This window comes from Adiantum capillus-veneris, chromosome 21 (genome assembly GCF_014529385.1).
Source record: "Adiantum capillus-veneris isolate H3 chromosome 21, ASM1452938v2, whole genome shotgun sequence".
NCBI lineage: Eukaryota > Viridiplantae > Streptophyta > Polypodiopsida > Polypodiales > Pteridaceae > Adiantum > Adiantum capillus-veneris.
In genome coordinates, this window is record NC_140951.1 from 5,165,001 (window position 1) to 5,178,329 (window position 13,329).

Sequence of the window (13,329 nt, forward strand, 5' to 3'; positions counted from 1 at the left end):
CTCAGAACTGAAAAAACTGTCAAAACTTTGCGTTTTTGTTGCCGACTTGAAGGCAATGTCAGACAAAACTCGCAAGGGTGGAAAAGCCACACTCGCCATGGAGAATGATGCAAAATCTCCAAGGAATTTGGATGCTAATCCAACCACATCGTCTACAACAACGGAAGCAATGATCATGGCTTACTTGATCTCGTTACAAGAAACCGTCAACAAGCAAGGTCAAGAGTTGCGCGCACTTGCAATGGAGAATGGTACTTTAAGAGTTCTCGTTGTGGAGAATGAGCACCTCAAGAAGGTTCTTGAAATGCAAACAACGCGCTTGATGCATCTTGAGAATGAAGTTCAAGAATGTAAACGCTCTCTTGTGGACATGAATGTAGTGAAAGAGCGCTTGAGCAAAGTTGAGAGTGATCATGTATTGAAAGAGGAAACGATAGATACAATACGACATGATGTATGTGAGATGAAAAATGCATCCAAATCATGGGCTGATATATGTAAGGATAATGTGGTTTCTACATCTCCTATCACGCAAGCCGTTGTCCAAGCAAAGAATGTAGAGAATGTGGACACTCAAGAATTGCAAGAACGACAAAAACGCTCAAAGAACATCGTCATTCGTGGAATCAAGGAGGAAAGCATGGAAACACCCCAATCTCTTGCGGTTGCTATTGAAGAGTTTTTTGCTACACACTTTGGCATGTCAGGAATCATGGCTTATGGTGCACATCGAGTTGGAAAACAAGGAGTCCCTCGCTCGGGAGAAAGACCTATTGTATGTACCATGGCTGATGAGGTAAAGAGAAAGATCATCCTTGACAATGGTTGGATCTACCTCAAAGGAACGGGTTGTAATGTATATGAGGATCGCACTCTTATGCAACAAAATGTACGTCGCAAAGCATACGAGGAAAGAAGCAAGAAGGTTAAGGTATCATCTCAAAAAGAAAAGGCACTTGAGGAGGATGCAAGTCCACCCAACAAATAGGGACACATGATCTATGAGACCAACTCACGCTTGCGAATAAGCTTTTGGAATTGTAACGGGTATCCATGGAATGCAGGAATTGGCATTGATGAGCTTACCAATGACTCCGATGTGATACTTCTTGTCGAAACATGGGAGCATGATGCGCAACGAATTCTTGGATTTGACAAATACGATGTACATTCTTTGATGTGGGCCAAAAATGCAAAGCAACAAAGAGGCCAAGGAGGCATAGCATGTATGACCAAAAAGGGTTTGAAAGATGTTTCCATTGTCAAAGAAGATAAGTATAAACGCTACTTATGGCTGAAAATCAGCCCACCAAATGGTCAAGTCATGTTTGTGGCCGGCTGCTACATTCCTCACTATGACTCCAACTTTTATGCTCGCTTGAATATGGATAGAGATCAGCCCTTTGTTGAACTAGAGGAAGACATTGCTTATTACAAGGATCAAGGTGAAGTCATTGTTTTTGGAGACATGAATGCTCGCACAAATATGTTACAACACGACACACAACAAGTCGACATGCCGCATGTATCAAGAAGAGTGGATGACTCATACATGTATAATCGAAGTTCTAATGATGCAAAAGAAGTGGATCACTATGGAAAGTCACTTCTACATATGTGCAATAGTACCGGAATGCTCATTGCAAATGGTGTATCTCTATGGCAAGGCACCAATGACTTTACATGTAGAAAGCACAATGGTGCTAGCGTGATTGACTATATGTTGTTCTCAGAAGCCACTCTAGAATGCATACAAAGCTTTACACTTGGTGAATGGAATCCGGAATCGGATCATAGGATGTTATGTATTGACCTCAAGTGTGGTAAACGGCCCGAGCATGTAGCCTCCAATCATGATGTGAATCATTTGTACCTACGTCTAGACTTCAAACGAGTACTTATATATGCTGATATGGTGGACCAAATGTTAAGCATGATAGAGCATCAAGGGAGCCCAACATTAGAATGCAAGTGGAAAGTTTTCAAAGAAGTAATTTTCTCTTGTGCGAAGGAATGCTTTTCGGCGAAACACATGTCTTGCAAAAGGTCTAAGAAGGGTAGCACCAAGAAGAAATGGTTTGACATGGAATGTAGTCAAGCCCGAAAACACTTGCTAAGATTGGATGCAATCAAAGACAAGGAAGTTTACTTGGAATGTTCACACACATACAAAGCACTTGTTCAAAAGAAGAGGAGAAGGTGGGAAGTCAAAAAACAACTTCTTTTAGCACAAGAGAAAGCACATGCATGTGGCAAGTTTTGGCAAAATCTAAAAGGCAAGCGCGTTGAGAGCTTTGGTGACTTGACTCTTGAGGATATGTATATGCATTGTAAGAACCTTTATGAGCAACCCAATGTTGATAAGATGGAGGGTTGTAGCTCCCTTCCATTTATGTCTCCCTTCTTTACCATTGAAGATGTATGCCGCGCGCTTGAGAAACTTGCTACTCGCAAGGCAGGTGACCTTCAAGGTGTCAAGGTTGAAATGATTAAATGGACAAGCAAGAAAACACGATATTGGATATGCGATATGTTTAACCTTGCACTTCAGTATGGCATGCCTCATGATTGGAGTGCAAATTGGATCAAACCTTTGCACAAAGGAGGAGATGTAAACAATGTGAACAACTATCGCACTATAATGGTTGGTTCTTTGATGGCAAAGTTATTTGGATGTATCATGGAGATGAAGATAAGTGAATGGGCTGAAAAGAATGGCAAACGTGCACTTGGCCAAGCAGGTTTTCGAAAGCATCATAGCACTATTGATCACCTTGTCACTCTTCGAGTTCTTATGGAAGCGTCTCGATTGAAAGAAAAAAAGTTGTATTGTTGCTTTGTGGATTTCAAGAAAGCTTTTGACATGGTACCGGGAGGAAATCTTTGGAGACGTATGCAAAGCCTTCAAGTGCCGAGAGAATTTATGCATGCAGTCTTTCGCATCTACCAAAAAGTGATATGTCGATTACGTATGGGAGATGGAATTTCAGAATTTTTTGCAAGCACTATTGGTGTCAAACAAGGATGCCCACTTTCCCCAACCCTCTTTGGGCTACTCATTGATGAATTGGAATACATGGTTCTTGATTGTATGCAGCAAGAAGGCATAGAAGAGGTTAAGATTGGAAATGCGGTGATCATGCTTTTGCTTTATGCCGATGATGTAGTGCTCTTGGCACATACCTTAGAAGATGCACAAAAGCTTATGAGTGTCTTGGAACGCTTTTGCCTACATAGCGGGCTGATCGTGAATGGATCCAAAACCAAGGTTATGCTTGTAAAGACCCTCAATGACGAAAATCCATGCATTGTATACAACAATGAGAAACTTGAAGTGGTAGATCACTTCAAGTACCTTGGCCTTGAGGTTCCATCCAATCATAAATGGAAGGATTGTGCAATGCGTCGCTTGGAAGCCGGAAAGAGGGCTTATTATGCATTTGAGAACATGTGCAATGCAGGAGAGATCAAGTCTTGGGCTCTCAAAAAGTACCTCTTTGACACATTGGTGACACAAATACATGGAGACACTACCTGATGAAGCCACCTTCCAATCAATAAGACAAATCCTAAGACCATCAACAAGTCACAAAGAAGTGGAGGATTGGTTTAACCATTCAGGTCAGGGGTCAACTACATCTGTAGACCTGTGGTAGGAAAACCTTTTTCTGCAGGATGAGAGCTTCTCTCTCTCTCTCTCTCTCTCTCTCTCTGTGTGTGTGTGTGTGTGTGTGTGTGTGTGTGTGTGTGTGTGTGTGTGTGTGTGTGTGTGTGTGTGTGTGACTTACTCAGACATGATATGTGCAGTCTTCAATTGCTGACAAGGATGACTTCCTTCGACGGTGGACTCGAGAGTATCGTGGAAGGGATGCGGCTGTAGCGTAGTACCTTTCAAAGATTTGCGAGTCGCCGATATTAGTTTTTCACAATTCCATGTCACAAGAGGGTTCAATAGCAACTTACACAATAAAGACACTATCACGCTTCTTGGGTGGACCCATGCGGCCCAAAAGTGCAGATAAATTCATTCTTGTGGACAAAGTGTTTTCCAGAGATTGTTTTGGTTACTGCCTGGGCTATACAGGTGGCTAGGCAACGTATTACTACACTTACACAGCAATGGCACTAGCTCTTGGTAGACAAAACCTAGCTGAACTTTTAGAGTATGGCAAACATCTCATGATTCGTTACAAGGGTGATGTGCCAAAAAACAAAATTGAAACTTCAAAATCTTGATCATGTATTACAAAAATTTTGTACAATGTCATCCACTCAAAGTATCTTTCTCCACTTGTGGTTCACATACACCATTGTCTCTCTCCACCTTCGTTGACTTTCACGAGCACCGGAGTTGTTGTATGCCATTGATCTTTTAACTTTTTGTTGTTGTAAATGTCTCATGGCTTGTGATATTGCTGAAGTGGCATAGACTTCTCTTGCCTGCATTCAATGAATGATTCTACGATAGAACCATTCAAATAGTTCTCTCAAACTGTTAGCCTTCATTCGAGAGCCACCATGTCATGTGTGCCTGAAATAAGCATTTCTCGCTATGTAATGAGACTTTCCATCCCTTGGGTATTCCATATTCCCGGGTTCCAATACTTTTGTATAAAATATGGTAAATGATTGAAAATGATGTGCTGGATATGAAAACAGATTAGTTAGAATGTTTTACACTCACATAGTTACACGTAAAAGAGAATCAAATACACCATAATACCATGTAGTTAGTAATCTGGGTGTCTGTCCATGCTGTCTTGAATGATTTTTTGAGAAGGTTGAGATTCTCCTGGAACTTGTTCATATCACCTTGTGACCAGTCATCTTTGTCGCACATCAAAAATAGGATGTCTATTGATCGCCAAATCTCAGCCTTCGCGTTACGAGTAGTTGGTTCTTGGTCTTTGACTGCAATATGTAGCTTTTTGCAGCTCTAATACTCTACCTTGATAACATAAGATGTGTTATATATTTATCCATGTTTTGTTAGCTTCTGATCTCGTATTCCTTGGGGTTTAGATAAAAACCTCTGTGCCTTCACCCCACCGATGGATGGTTTGCATGGGACATCCTTCTCAGCATTTGATCTCTTTTCATCCCGCTGGATTTTCACATTGCCACCATGAAGGCCCATATCCGACAGTACGAATTCTAAGCACGGCAAGGCTACTTGTCGCTCTACTGAGTTCTTAATTTTCCAAGCAAACCCGATATATAAGTAGACCAATTTCTCCACAATTATACAAAGGGCATGCATTGTACAGATGAGGACATTCACAAGTGGTATTTTCAAAACCGATCGAAAAGTAGGGTCCTCAATGTGACGTGTTAGAGCTTTTCTCCACCACTTTGGGTCCATGACCTTTGCAGGCTCCATGCAGAACAAACACGGTGACTTTTCCATTGCACCCATTCCACAATTATACATGCACTTTAATATTTTGAGGTCACCTGCAAGATGCCACTGAACTTGAAAGTCTCCCCTTCCATCTAGATGTAGTACCTCTCCCTAGTTAGTCTATCGATCAATCACCTCTGAAATATTAGTTCGATGGAACACCCAATATAGAATCTCATGATCTTCTTTCTTTACCTGCAACACAAAATAAATGAGACTTAAGTAGATGTGAACATTTGAGCTCAGCTGAGAATCTTGCTTACCTCAAACGCACCAAGCCACCATATGTTAGATTCTGATTGAACACTAAAATACAAAGGATCATCACTGGGACACTTTGAGAGGGCTCTATTCATTAAAGCAATAGTAACACGCTCTAGCTTTTTCTCTTTAACAAGGTCACACTCATCCAGTTTTAACACAAATGTTATACCCCTCGTGACTCTTCAAATGTGATGTTGTAAAACTCCACCATTCTCTTCTGTAACATCTGCAGGTCCATAAAATATTATTGAACTCATCATATGCCATGTTTGCTCCATGGACACTGTAAGTTTCTTTAATATGAAAGGGATGTCCAAGATAGTCTCCCTGTGCCTCGTTAAGCTGAAGCCTCTCTTTCCGAACACTTGAGGCTGATGGTAAAAGTTTGGATTTTATACCATTCTTAACAAAGATGGATGAGACAGATTTTTGTATAGCCGAATATCCTCTTTTGCTTACACCAAGTGAATCAAGTGTGCCTTGTATCTCTTTTGCAGGCACTGAGTTCTCTGAAATAAAGCGGTCCACTACATTTCGTTGTAGGACCTTAAACTTCTTGTCATGTACTATATCTGCTGCCAGGCTTCTACTTATAAGTGGCTTCAATCTCTTTCCTATATTGGCTTTGGGGTCAATGTTTTCCTTGTCAGGATAGATTGAATCTCTACATGAAGACAATGCATAAGTAAATAACAGAAAATTTACTTCACTAACACTATTTAGGCACATGAAAACAATGCATAACAAGAAAAAACAAAAAGATTACTTAACTAAGACAATGTAGCCAACCAAGAAGCATCACCTTAATGCTCGGATTATTTTCTTGAGACCTCCTGATGTAACCTGCAATGTTTCAAGATTGCGCAATTTCTTTTTTTGGATACGACCACCCAAGATGGTGTCCTTCATTTGACAACTTCGTACCTTTCCTTTCAGTTCTTGTACCTCTCTTTTGTGTTGCAAAATGGTAACCTGATCTGTAGAATGTAAATGTGAAAGACGAACAATCTCACCTTGTTGAGCTTGGAGAATGCCCTTATAAGTTTCAGCTTCCCTTGTAAGAGATTTACAATAACCCAGAAGGCCCTTTTCTCCATCACCAGCAAAGGTCAATAATCTTGTAGGATTGACAAACGGTGGAGACGCATTAGTCATTGGATTATTAGGATAGAGAGAGCCTCTCGTCCAGATATCTATGTGTTTAGCTCCCTGAGCTCTGAGCATGTCTATGGATGCGGGAGGTATATGTGTGTTTGCTTTACTACGCTTAACCAATGGTTGATACTCATTGTCCAAATCAATGTGAAGGTGATATTTGGCTCGTTTCTGCGTAACATTTGTGCCATTTGAGGAGTGCGCCATTAGCCAAATGTGCAGGTTTAATGGAAAGTGAATAGGCGGCTGCGCTTTCGTCCCTCCATGTTTGCCTCATTCCCTCCATATTGACGAGGTTCATTCAATGCAACTAAAAAGAAGATTGTCCCTCAATCATTATGAACGAATGTTCAGAAGAGTAAGGAATCTACTTAAAGTACACTTTTTGAACTTTTACCATGAAAGACCCACCTCTATTATTCGCCATATTTTCTAGAGAGAGAGTGCAAAAAATACATTTTCTTAGAAGGCCCTCCAAATGACCTCCGAAATTTCCTAATGAGGCATCAAGAACACTCTACACAAGGGAACTGTCTGAAATGACTTGTGTTGTTGTCAGCCATGGTAAATGTTGCACCTGATGTGAAAACTGCCCGAAAATAGGAGAAATGGAGTGGGAACAACACGTGCGATATAGCACAAACCGTAAAAGACTATAAGGCACCTGTTATGCAAAAAACGACACTGACATAAATTCTACACAAAATGACGAAACTGCCTGCGCAGACCTGCCTATAGTGGAAACGGAGGACAAAATGATCCCGAATCAAAAAATCTAAGTGCTCGCCAAACCTCACTGTAATCGGAGAAAGTGAGCAGGCGTACTTAAAACCTTGGCTCCAAACCTTACCACAACGTATGTCCCTCTTCATCATCCTGCCCTATTGCCCATCCAATTCCTGTTGGACTCGTATCCACTGTCACTATTACTGGCTTTCCACACTCATAGTTTACCTTTCTTAAAGTCGGTGCTTGTTGTAGAAAATCCTTTAGCTTTCTTATAGCCCTTGCTTGTGCGTCTCTCCAATGAAACTTTTGGTTTTTCCTTAACAACTGATACAAAGGATCTGCTACATGTGCATAATGTGGAATCCATATAACATAAAACACACATGCACCAAGAAATCTGCGAACTTCACTCACAGATATGCATACCTCCTTCATCTTTTGATTTGCATCAATTTTTGCCGAACAAGGTCATCTCCCATTGGGGACACACATGTGCCCAACAATCAACACCTCCTTCACTCCAAACACAGACTTTTGTCCTAAGAGGGTAAGGTTCACCTCTTCCAGTCTGGATAGGATCTTGTCACAATCATCTATGTGTTGTGCCACAAAGTTGCGGCACCCCTTGGAGTCCAAAGCTTCATATTTATTACTTTGTTCACATCCTTTGATAGGAATATCATCAAGAATGGGCATAGTTACTTGGGGAATAAAGTCACGTAAGACGTTATTCATACCATTCATCATATGTGCAACCGAATTGGTTTCTCCCTGTGGTAAGGTACACATCCTCACCAAGCCCAAAGGTGTCCTCATGGTAGTCAGAATATCCCTGCTTTCCATTGCTAGTTGCAATTGATCATACCCTGAGTACAAGTCTCCCATAGAATATATTGCCCTTCCTACAAATGCTTCTGCAAACTCATCCACAATTGGCCATGTACCCATATTCCTGATTGTGACTTTGTTGACCGGTTGCATATCTTGGATGAAGCGCAAAGCTCCATTCTTCTTTGGTACTGTGAACCACCTGTTTGAGTATGGAGCACATGAAGGCTCCAAAATACCCATCTTGATCTTCTCATTTAGCATCTCAATTAACTTTGGTAAGTGAGCCTTTGGAACTGGTATTGTCCGTAAGTTCCAAGGTACATGAGGGATGGTAAAGATCGCCATAGGAGCAACAATGGTAGGATCTACACATCCTATCTCATGTGGCTCAAATGCGAATGCCTTTCCATGTTTAGAGAGCATCACTTCAAAACATTCCCTTTCAACCTGTGTTAAGGAGTCCTCATTCCCAATCTTCAATTGCTTTAGAGACTCCTTTTTAAACCTATGTCCAATCCCTTTTGGATCTTTGAGACTAGACTGCAAAGAAGCCTGTTCTAGCTTTTCCTTGAAGTCCTTTGGCAAAGGAAGTGCCACTCGTTTTACCTTCTTTTCCACAGTCTTGTACTTGATGTCCACCTTTACTTCATGTTTTTGCTTTCTATCCTCCTGTTCCTTTTGAAATTCCTCAACCACATTGTACATTTCACGTGAGCACACTTTCACTATCTCATTTTGGTAATACGAAGGATAATCTACTATACACTGCAGATCCTGTAATGTGTCCACAAAAGAAAATTCCTCAAATACACATGTTATGTTTCCATTGTTTCCTAGTAGACCATTCTCTTTCCACTCCTTTTGTAGACTATGTACATGTTTGAGAGAACCTGGACTCAAATTCTCACATTTTAGAAAAGAGACATATCCATATTCTGTTATACCTATAAAACCTCTACAGAAAACCTCCTTATGTGAGAACCTTTTCCTTTCTGTACCATCGTAATCCCGCTCTACAATGGTACTTGGCCAAAACCCATTCTCTCTTGATGATCATAAAAATCTATTCTCAATCGGGGCAATGGGCGCTCTTGGAGACTGTCACGATTTCTTTCATATTCACACAGACAGTGAGAAATTGAATAGCACGTTTTCCATCTTTACTTCTTATCCTAGCATAAGCAGAACCATCATCCATGTCATAAAATCTAATATCTAAAATCTAACCAACCCAAATGATTTTCTCATATTAAATTGATCACTTAATGTGGGAGAACAAACGGGAACAAGTGTTAAGATATAGACATGCGCTTATAGATCTATCTCAACACGGGGCCAATGGTAAAGGGGCCCTAATGAGAGATGGTCTATCAAAGAGCAAGGCTAACAAATGGAGCATAAGACCTTAGGGTTAGCTTCATTGAAGACCTCCAATAATGTGTGTAAAAGGCCTTTGACCTTAGGTAGGCTAGGGCTGAGCTTGAGGCGCGGGAACCCGACCCAACTCGTGGTGCTTGTCCTGCTTGTCATGCTTGATGACTAAGGTGCTTGATGATTGAGGTGCTTGAGATGCTTGAGGTGCTTGACATGCTTGAGATGCTAAGGTTGCACTTGAGGTGAGAACCTAGCCCAAGCTTAAAGTGCTTATGAGCCAAGCTTGTGGTGGGAACTGGGCCTATGCATGAGGGTCTTGAGGTGTCAAAAACTCAAAGATTCAATCCCTACAAGGAGGGGGCAAGCCCTACATGAGGGGGGATGAGAGAGAACACCCACACACTCACACAAGGCATGCATGGTAGAGAGAAAGCAAAAGGGACACTTGTCAAGTTCCTCCCTCATGGTGTGCCTGAAGCCTATTGGTTGGCCACCCAAGGGGTCCAATAATAATTTAGGAGATTTAATTAAATGATTTAGCATTTATCTAACCCTCTCTCTCAAAGGGGAAAGGGGGACACTTGTCTCAAGGCTACCCTTGCTGGTTGTACTGCCTCCTGGTTGTAATTGGCTAGGCCTGGAGGGGTCCAATGAGATTCAAGCATGAGCTACAAGGGGGGGTCGACCCAAGAAAGCTAGGGGGTTGCGCAGGGGGTATACTCACCCACACACACTGACAAACACTCTCATTGTGTGCTATGCAAAGTGCAAGAGCTCCCTTTCCTTCTCCAAGCAAGTAGAGGTTGAGAGCCTACACCAACACTCTTGGATATGGAGTGCAAATACAACCAAGATCCATGCTTCAATGCTTAAGCTTTCCATCTCCTTCTTCTTCATTACTATGCTATTATGTATGCTAGCAACAAGAGTTATGATAAGTGAGGAACTAATTCTTTCTCCTACGAAACTCTTCCCTACCCTCATTCCCTGCTAGCTCTCTCCACCTTCGAAGGTGTTTGAGGTCTTGGGATTGAGGCTTGAGATAGTTAAATCTTTCTTCAAGTTTATGTTATGTTTGTGATGCATGAAGCTTTACATCTTCATTGCATCACCTAGGTCACAAGGAACACAAAGATTGTATTGTAACAAGTCTCTCTTTTAATGGGAGAGATCATAATACAAATGCCTTTTGGAGGGGGGACCGGCTCCACATAAATCCGGTCCTCAACTGTTGTCATGTTCTCTAAATTCTCTCTCTTGCAAAAGTATTGTTCATGCCAAGTTAACTAATTGCTATGATTATGTTGCTATTTTCAATTATGTTTACCCGCTATGCTCACAAAGTCATTTCTCAAAAGTACTCTCATTAATTTCCGCTACTCTCAAATTAAATAGGCCAATTCCATTACATTGGTATCAGAGCATTTGGTTTCTCTTTTCTTGCTTAAGAAGATAGGTCCTGAAGTAGCCTATAAATGGTTGATGTTGTTAATTATATTAGGGTAAGTGGAACTCGGATCTATTATCGGTTTTGTTGAGCCCACTATGTGGGGGATGGTGCACACCTCGAGAGCTTTGGACTTAATAATGGAGTCTTTTTAGACTTGCCTACAGCTTTACCATTATTGAGCCACAAGAAGTCTGAAAGGAGCTAGACCTCGGAAACTCTGTTATGTTAGACCTACTCCTCTACTCTCTATAATTAACCACTTCGAGCCGTGGGTGTAGATACTTAAGAGCCGATTTTCAAAGGCTAAGAGGAGTGGAAACTAAGGTTTTGAATTGCCAAAACATACACTAAGTACATACATAAATTTTGTTAACATGGCTGACAATAATCAAGAGAGTAGAATGAACATTGATAGCTTTGATTTTTCACATGAAGGTGCTAATGATGATGCTTCCATGTTTGTGAATTATCTCGTTACTAGGCTGCAGCAAGCTATGGGCAACCCTGCTTTGCAAGCCGAAGTTACTCTAACAAATTCCGGCTTATGGAATCTCCCTTCCTCTCCAAGAGGAGAGATAGCTTAGGAGGCCTCTTGAAGAGACCCCCAAAAGAACACTCTCTCCCATTCGAGAGGAGGAATCCAAAGAGCAAGAAAGCAATGAAAGTTTAAGTTCCTCTGAAGATGTGGCTCCACGAAGACAGCGGTCTAGACGATCACCCACTCCTACCAAGAGGAAAAGATCAACACATAGTGCTTCTCCTCATCACTCTGAAAGGCAAGAGAGGAAACAAAGGAAAAAAAGGTCTAGGAAGAGGTCACCCTCTTCTCCTTCTTCTTCACCTTCCTCCTCTTCTGACGAAAGTTATGGTTATTCTCCTAGAAAATACAAGAGGGGAGGACATCGCAAATCATTTCTGGCATGGCGAAGGTCACAAAAGCTAAAGAAGTTCAAGGAGGGAGGAAAGAGTATCTCTTTTCTCACCTATGATGGCACCTTTGGTGCTACCGACAAAGTGTTGGCCTTCATCCAGCAATTTGATGCGGCCTTTGGAGATGAGGGCTTCACAGAGTCCCCTAAGCTACACCATGTAGCTATGCACTTCCAAAAATCATCTCGTCAATGGTGGGCCATCCTTCGTGGAAATGGTGAAGCACCAAAGACATGGAAAACTCTACGAGTTTCCATCATGAAGCAATTCCTTGCAAGCGATGCAAAGGACAAAGTGCTTATACCGAATGGCGCAGCTTGAAGCTCCTCTCCCATGAGTCTATCCACAAATATGTAGACAAGTTTTGGGATTTACATCTCAAGGCTACTGTCTTTCAAAAGATAGACTTTGCCGAGCAAAGGCAGTAATTTTGTGCGGGATTACCTAAAGAGATGGCCGAATACATCAACTCTCAACGGCCTAGTACTATTAGCGAAGTAATCCATCACACCATGTTTGCTTCACGCATTAATTTCCATCAAGGGGCTAGACGTAATGTCAAGCCCATGGAAAACAAAGACAAAAATGATACAAAGGGGAAAACCAATGTTCAAAATACTTCCCAAGTCAATTCCAACAACAACAACAATCGGTCCAAGGAGAAGGGAGTTTACAAAGGTAAAAACAAACTCTCTCCTGAAGAGCTTGAATCTTTTCGCAAGGACCATAAGTGTTTCAAGTGTGGGGAGCAAGGACATGGCTATCGTTCTTGCGCCAAGAAGAATATTCGCAATGAGACTCCTAGGGCTTCCACCATCGAAGCTCCAAAAGAGGATGCTCATTGCAAAGGATCATCACTTTCCTATGCTTGGGGAAAGGTAAGAGAGCATGATGCCTTCATCTTGTTTGACCCTGGCTCTACTCTTAACTTCATATCAATGGAGTTGGCCACCAAGTTGGGCATTCAAGCTTTTGAGATGGGAGATATAGTAGTGGCTGATGCAGCTTTCAAGGGACAACAAGCCTCCGTTACTCCCTTGATTGGGAAGTTGAGGCTTCATGTCCAAAGCTATGTCAACAAAGAAGACTTCTTCATCTCTCCTCTCCAACATGAGGATGTTATCCTAGGGGCACCATGGTTTGATCGCATGGCTGCCAACATGAAGTTCCCTGAAAGGAGAATCTACTTCACCTA